Raw genomic sequence first — 7,462 nt, 5'->3', positions numbered from 1 at the left:
CATTTTAGTCTGTCGTTATCACTGATTGTGGGGGGTTCGTAATTTTTCAACTCGGCGCAACCAAAAATGTCAGCCCTGTTTAGGACCATACACAAACCCACACATGTACCAAAAATAATAAGTGAAAAAATGTGTGGCGGAGAGGAAGGCACCTCACGGGCGAACACCCTCGGGGCAATCTGGTCAGATGTTTACCAGAGACTTGGCCCCTTTCTCATCATAGGCGGCCGTTCCTATTCCAGAATTTTGGTGAATAAGTGAAAAGAAAAGAGAGAAAGTGCATATCAAGGAGATTTAGAGCGTGGCTCCTTGGACAAACAAAACAGAGTGAAGGATAAAATCAACAACCACACCACTTAAACAACTTTTATTCATGAATCGGGTGTGTGAAGTTGAAATAAAAAGGAGGGTAGCTTAAAGGTGCATACCACTACCTGTGACCAACATGTTTCACTGCCCAGAAACCTTTATGGCAGATTCATCAGGGTCAATACTCTGTTACTGCACCCCCTTCCAACATCTTTTAAACAGGAAGCCTTATTCAGCTATGCTCCCTCGTACCAGCTGAACACAGGGTACTCCGCCGAACAGTCGGTTGTCACATCAACCGGACAAAAGAGGAACTTGGGCGTTGTATCATCCCAGGAACACCAGGCGGGAGCCGAAGTGCACAATTTAAACCTCCCGCTCCCGCCTGGTGTTCCTGGGATGATACAACGCCCAAGTTCCTCTTTTGTCCGGTTGATGTGACAACCGACTGTTCGGCGGAGTACCCTGTGTTCAGCTGGTACGAGGGAGCATAGCTGAATAAGGCTTCCTGTTTAAAAGATGTTGGAAGGGGGTGCAGTAACAGAGTATTGACCCTGATGAATCTGCCATAAAGGTTTCTGGGCAGTGAAACATGTTGGTCACAGGTAGTGGTATGCAACTTTAAGCTACCCTCCTTTTTATTTCAACTTCACACACCCGATTCATGAATAAAAGTTGTTTAAGTGGTGTGGTTGTTGATTTTATCCTTCACTCTGTTTTGTTTGTCCAAGGAGCCACGCTCTAAATCTCCTTGATCTGCACTTTCTCTCTTTTCTTTTCACTTATTCACCAAAATTCTGGAATAGGAATGGCCGCCTATGATGAGAAAGGGGCCAAGTCTCTGGTAAACATCTGGCCAGATTGCCCCGAGGGTGTTCGCCTGTGAGGTGCCTTCCTCTCCGCCACACATTTTTTCACTTATTATTTTTGGTACATGTGTGGGTTTGTGTATGGTCCTAAACAGGGCTGACATTTTTGGTTGCGCCGAGTTGAAAAATTACGAACCCCCCCACAATCAGTGATAACGACAGACTAAAATGTCTGTTTTAGGACGGTAAGGCATTAGAGACGACAAACACCTTAATATAGAAATAATATCGGGTGTTTTTCCTAAATTTTACTTTTGAGAATTTGGGCTTATCAAAGTCGCATGCCTGCTAGATAATTACTAACATGAGTCCCGGGTTTTGGGAATTTTTTTGATTGTGCGTGGGTGAGGAGCCTGAACGTGATCCTCTTGTTGACGGGGAGTCAGTGCAGGTCCCTCAGGTGGCCTGAGATGTGGCTGCATCGGGGGATGTCCAGGATGAGTCGGGCGGAGGCGTTCTGGATGCGTTGGAGTCTTTTCTGTAGCTTGGCTGTGGTTCCGGCGTAGAGGGTGTTTCCGTAGTCCAATCGGCTGGTGACGAGGGCCTGGGTGACCATCTTCCTGGGTTCGGTTGGGATCCATCGGAAGATCTTGCGAAGCATGCGTAGGGTGTGAAAGCATGATGAGGAGACGGCGTTGACTTGTGTGGTCATCGAGAGGGAGGAGTCCAGGATGAAGCCCAGGTTGCGTGCGTGGTCTGTTGGCTTGGGAGCGGTGCCCAGGGCTGGGGGCCACCAGGAGTCGTCCCAGGCGGAGTGCGATGGTCCCAGGATGAGGACTTCCGTCTTGTCTGAGTTCAGTTTCAGGCGGCTGTTCTTCATCCACTCGGCGACGTCTTTCATCCCTTCGTGTAGGCTGGTTCTGGCGGTGTCTGGGTCTTTGGTGAGGGAGAGGATCAGCTGGGTGTCGTCGGCTTAGGAGATGATGTTGAGGTTGTGTTGGCATGCGATGGCGGCAAGAGGTCTCATGTAGACGTTGAAGAGGGTGGGGCTGAGTGATGATCCTTGCGGAATGCCGCAGATGACTTTGGTGGCCTCTGATTGAAACGGGGGAGACGGACTCTCTGTGTTCTTCTGGCGAGGAATGAGACGATCCACTCCAGTGCCTTCTCTTGGATGCCGATGTTGCTGAGGCGCTGTATTAGGGTGCGGTGGCAGACAGTGTCGAACGCTGCGGAGAGGTCCAGGAGGATGAGTGCCGCTGTTTACCCGTTGTCGAGCAGGGCTCGGATGTCGTCAGTTGCTGCAATAAGGACGGTCTCTGTGCTGTGGTTGGCTCTGAAACCGGACTGCGAAGGGTCGAGGGATCCGTTCGTCTCGAGGAAGGCGGCAAGCTGTCTGTTGACGATCTTCTCGATGACTTTGGCAGGAAAAGGAAAGAGCGAGATGGGGCGGAGGTTTTTGAGGTCGGTGGGGTCCGCTGTTGGTTTCTTCAGTAGGGCGCTGAGCTCGGCATGCTTCCAGCTCTCCGGGAAGGTGGCGGTGTCGAAGGAGGTGTTGATGACGTCTCGGAGTTGGGGTGCGATGGTGGAGTTGGCCTTGTTGAAGATGTGGTGGGGGCAGGGGTCAGTCGGAGATCCGGAGTGGATGGTATTCATCGTGCGGGCTGTGTCTTCGGTGGTTACCGTGGTCCAGGTGCGGAGGGTGGCGGTGGGGGGCGTTGGTTCGATGGTTGGGTGCGTGGGTGGTGCGCCGAAACTGTTGTGTATGTCGGCAATCTTGCGGTGGAAGAACGAGGCGAGAGAGTCGCAGAGATCTTGTGAGGGGGTGATGTCGTTGTTGCCGGTGCTGGGGTTGGAGAACTCCTTGACGATGGTGAAGAGTTCCTTGCTGTCGTGGGCGTTGTTGTCCAGTCGTTCCTTCAGTGATTTCTTCTTGGTGGTGCGGATGAGCTGGTGGTGCTTGCGGGTGGCGTGTTTGAGGGCGGTCATGTTGTCAGTGGTCTGGTCGAGGAGCCAGGCTTTCTCGAGGGAGCGGCAGGTCTTCTTGGAGTCCTTGAGTTTGTCGGTGAACCAGGAGGCCTTCTTGCTTCTGGGTCTGCTAGGAGGGTTCTTCAGTGGTGCGAGTTCGTCGGCGCAGGCGGTCAGCCACTGGGTGAAGTTGAGGGCTGCTTCGTTGGGGTCCGTTGTGCTGGTGGGTGGGTTCTGGCTGAGGTAGGTGGTGAGCTGGTCGGCGGTGATCTTGCTCCAGCTTCTGTGAGGAACCTGTTGCGGGAGGTGGTGGGTTGTGGTTCTTCTGAAGCTGAAGTGGACGCAGCTGTGGTCAGTCCAGTGGAGTCCGGTGGAGTGGCTGAAGGTGATGTGCTTGCTGGATGAGAAGACGGCATCAAGCGTGTGGCCGGCGTAGTGGGTGGGGGTGTTGACCAGTTGCTTGAGTCCGAGGTTGGCGAGGTTGTCCAGCAAGGCGGCGGTGTTGCGGTCCTTGTTGTTCTCCAGGTGGAAGTTGAGGTCCCCTGGGAGGATGTAGTCAGCGGAGGGGAGGGCGTGTGGGCTGATGAAGTCCGTGATGTCTTCGCTGAATTGTGTGCGTGGTCCCGGGGGTCTGTAGATGAGGGTGCCTCTGAGGGTCGTCTTTGGATCCTTAGCAAGATGGTTGACCCCCAAGGCGGAGACACGGTCGATCAAGATGGAATGATCGACCGTGTCAAATGCTGCAGAGAGGTCCAGCAATATGAGGACCGCCGCTCCACCTTGGTCTAGTATTGTCCTGATTTCATCTGCTGCTTTTATTAATGCAGTTTTGGTACCGTGACCCTGTCTGAACCCAAACTGGGTGTCATCCAGTAAGTGATGTTGGTTGACATATTCTGAGAGCTGATGGTTCATAAGGGATTCAAAGATCTTGGCCGGGAAAGGGAGGCAAGCTATGGGTCTGTAGTTTGCTAGCTGCGAGGGATCCAGAGAGGGTTTTTTTAATAGAGGCTTAATCACTGCTCTTTTCCAAATCTCCGGATAGACTCCTGTATGGAACATGGAATTGCAGATGTCTTTGAGAGGTAAGGTAATGGCGTCAGGGAGACGATTTAATACCGAAGGTGGACAGGGATCTAGAGGAGAACCTGATCTAATAGTCGACACATATCTACTGATGGTTTCTGCCGTGGCAGGGACGAAGAAGGAAAAGGATGGAGTGAAAGAGGTAGGTGTTGACCATGGGGAAGGTCCCTCTGTTTGGGGTATGGAGGAAAAGGACGAGAATATATTGATGGCCTTGGTGGCAAAGTGATCAGCTAAAGAATCGCATAGCTGTTGAGATGGCTCTATTGAGGGGGCTGCTGGGGGTGTTGAAAGAGCGGTAACAACTTGAAACAATTTTTTGGAAGAGTTTTGGGCAGACTCGATTTGAGATTGAAAAAACGCGCTTTTGTGAAAGATTATAGAACGCTTGTAGATGGCTAAAGCGTCTTTATAGCATTGTCTGTCCTCAATACTATAATGTTTGCGCCACCGTCGCTCCAGGTTCCTGCAGTACTGTGTCTGCAGTCTAAGATCCTCAGAGAACCAAGGGGCCGAAGGAGTAGAGCGATTAGGAAAGATAGATTTAGTGGGGACTGCTAAATTGAGAGCATCCAGAAGCCATTTTTGGTAGCTATTGGAGGCTGTGGTGGGATTAGAGGATGCCTCGTAAGGGGATGAGGAGAGGGTGTGGGTGAGAAACAGGATATCTAAATGTTTCCAATCTTGAATTACTTGAGGGGTATGTGGTTTGGGGCCATCCAAGGACTGTTTCAGGGACTTGAGATTCGAAAGCAAGGACTGCGAAACATAAGTGCCATAGATACCAGCTCTCAATGCCAAATGTGACCCAGAATACACCTTTTTGAGGGAGGAATCAACCTTCTCGTCAACCGGATCCTTCAACACAGCATCCTCAGACAAGGAAGTGCGACCAACCAGTCTGGCCACAAAGGAGTCAATAGGAATGGAGTCCGGCAGATCCGTAGCCATATCCTGCAAAGGGTAAAGTTTCGCCATAAAACGAGGAAGCAAGATCCGATCGGGATCCACCCACTCCCTCTGCAGGACATCTCTAATAAAAGGATGAACAGGCATATCCACAGTGGCCGAGCTCTGAAATTGGCGCAACAAGGGGCCACTAGACGTGCTAGGAGCGTCGTCATCCGGAAACCCCATGTTCGATTTGACATGCTTCAGAAGCCCAGCCAACATGTCCTAATCAAAGTACTTCCTCTTGTGCTCAGAGTCCCCCAACCACTCTGCAGAACCATCAGAGGAACCAGAAGACACCGGACCTGCGCCCTTCGATCGAGCACCATCACCTCTCATCTCAACAAGAGTCTCCCAGATGAGACACTTCAGCCTGGCATCATCGCACCCCCTGCGACGCCGAGACCTGGCAGGAGAAGGAGAGGAAGAGGAATCTAAAGAAGATGAGGGCTCCCTATGGCAGCTCTTCGTGGAAGGCTTCCCCATGCTGACAGAAACCCGGGAGGGAGACAGCCCCAGCAGCACAAACAGCAAACAGCCCCAGGAACGGTCCAAGAAAAACGAGTAGAGCACCAGCAGCAAAAGGGCACAAAAACAAATCCCACAGGAGAAATGAGGCACCAGCCACAGCCGCTATGCGGTACTCACCCGGCGGGCTCCTAAATACTCCACCACGAAGGAGCCCGCCACGCACTGCCCGACTTCCATCTCATCAACCAACCCGGAAGACAGGCAACTTGACCCAAAAGGCGGAACCACAGGAATCCGCCTTCCGCTGTCCGTACGCCGCCGCGCCCCGCCTCGACAAAGCCCGGCAAGCCAGGAGGGGCGGCCAGAAGACCCCAGCAGCAAAAGTCCACGAAGTCGAGCAGCAAAGGGGGGTGAACCACACCCCCTAAGCCCAGCAGGGAGGGTGAGGCACCGGAACACGAAGGATACTTGCCCCGCAGCACCAACGTAAGTAACCAGCAAAGACAGGAGCGACCATACTCCTGTAACGTTCAAAAAACTGCAGAGACAGAAAAAGAACAGGAGGAATGCTGGGACCTGTACGCTTATGTACTCCCAGAGGGAGGGGAGGGGTAGGTCCAGCATTCCTTTGTTCTTTTTTCTGTATGCGAGATAGGACTATCTCATTAGTTATGAAGGGGACGAGGACTAGAGGGACCTGGGGGTAATGCCACAACAGGGTTACGTGAATGATTGAAACCTGGCACTGCACAGTGCTGGTCAAAGTGAAAGGTAAAGCGTGCTCTCTCTGGCAAATATAAACATTACGTTTCCCTGTAGGCCTTTAACACATAATAAGCCACAAAATATAGTTGCTATTTTTTTCTCACAGCTTTTTCACAAAAATAAATTCTTTATTCACACTAACCCAAGTTCTGATGCAGTGTGTTTTGCAATTTTTGTTCACATAAAAATAAGCATCTCTTTGTTGTCACCCTGGGAAAAGATCAAAGTACTCTGGTTTCGGAATGTAGAAATCTGTTTCTCACTTAAAAGTTCCACTCAGCTGCCTTGCTATAACAAGCATTTGCAATGCAATAGGTATCGCATTTACACGCGTTTAAGCTATTGGTATTGTAACGACAATGCCTTTTTTTATGTTTTAAAAACCAAAACATAAATAAAAGGCATTGTTATTTTCAATGCCAAATTGCTGAAACTCGCGTAAATGCGAGACCATGTGCATTGCAAATGCTTGTTTCCCATTGATGATATAAAATCCCTTCGCTTCCAGGAAAAACACTTTCTGAGAGGTTCGTACACATATAAATGTAAGATTGAGAAGGCCACCTCTCGGAAGAGCGCAGTATTACACCGACAGCCTTGCATACCAGCAAGCATGATGAAAGCCTGTATGCATTCGATTACTGACTTACGAATTCTATTACCTTATTTTAGACCAGTATATTCAGTCTCCTTAGAGACTGTCAAAAATTGCAATGGCGACTATATTTCAAATCGCCACAGCGGGGTATTGGGTAAAGTTTTCAATAAGCAATAATCGCGCCTCGGTTAAACCTCATTGGCTACGATACTGCCACTGCGCAAAGCTAAAGAACAATGTGAGAATTACAAGCCCCATCGTCGTATTACCTTATGTTACAGAGAGCAAGGAAACTATGTATCAATCTTGAGGTACCAGTATAGTACTGTTGACTTTCGGCAGCCAAAGTAATAAATGTGGTAGCGTTATATTTCCAATTTCGATCAGGTCTCTGGTCCCAAAGGTTTCCCCGAGATGCGCAGAGGACTCTGGGAAATTGCATGGCAAGTAGCTTGTTGGACCAAGCACTACACTAGTTCCGGTTTTTGATATAAGAGGTACAATT

The 7,462-nt window shown here is 50.3% G+C and overlaps 1 non-coding gene across 1 annotated transcript; it reads right to left on the bottom strand.

The window, feature by feature from the left end:
* Positions 1-7,045: 7,045 nt before the first annotated feature.
* LOC147679108 (U4 spliceosomal RNA) lies at positions 7,046-7,185 on the bottom strand. The gene has a single exon (XR_015301619.1). It is a non-coding gene; the product is annotated as a U4 spliceosomal RNA (small nuclear RNA).
* Positions 7,186-7,462: the final 277 nt, after the last annotated feature.

This window comes from Lissotriton vulgaris, chromosome 11, assembly GCF_964263255.1.
Source record: "Lissotriton vulgaris chromosome 11, aLisVul1.2, whole genome shotgun sequence".
In the NCBI taxonomy this organism is placed as follows: Eukaryota; Metazoa; Chordata; class Amphibia; order Caudata; family Salamandridae; genus Lissotriton; species Lissotriton vulgaris.
The sequence above is the reverse complement of the archived record's forward strand: the minus strand, read 5'-3'. Positions and strand labels throughout refer to the sequence as shown.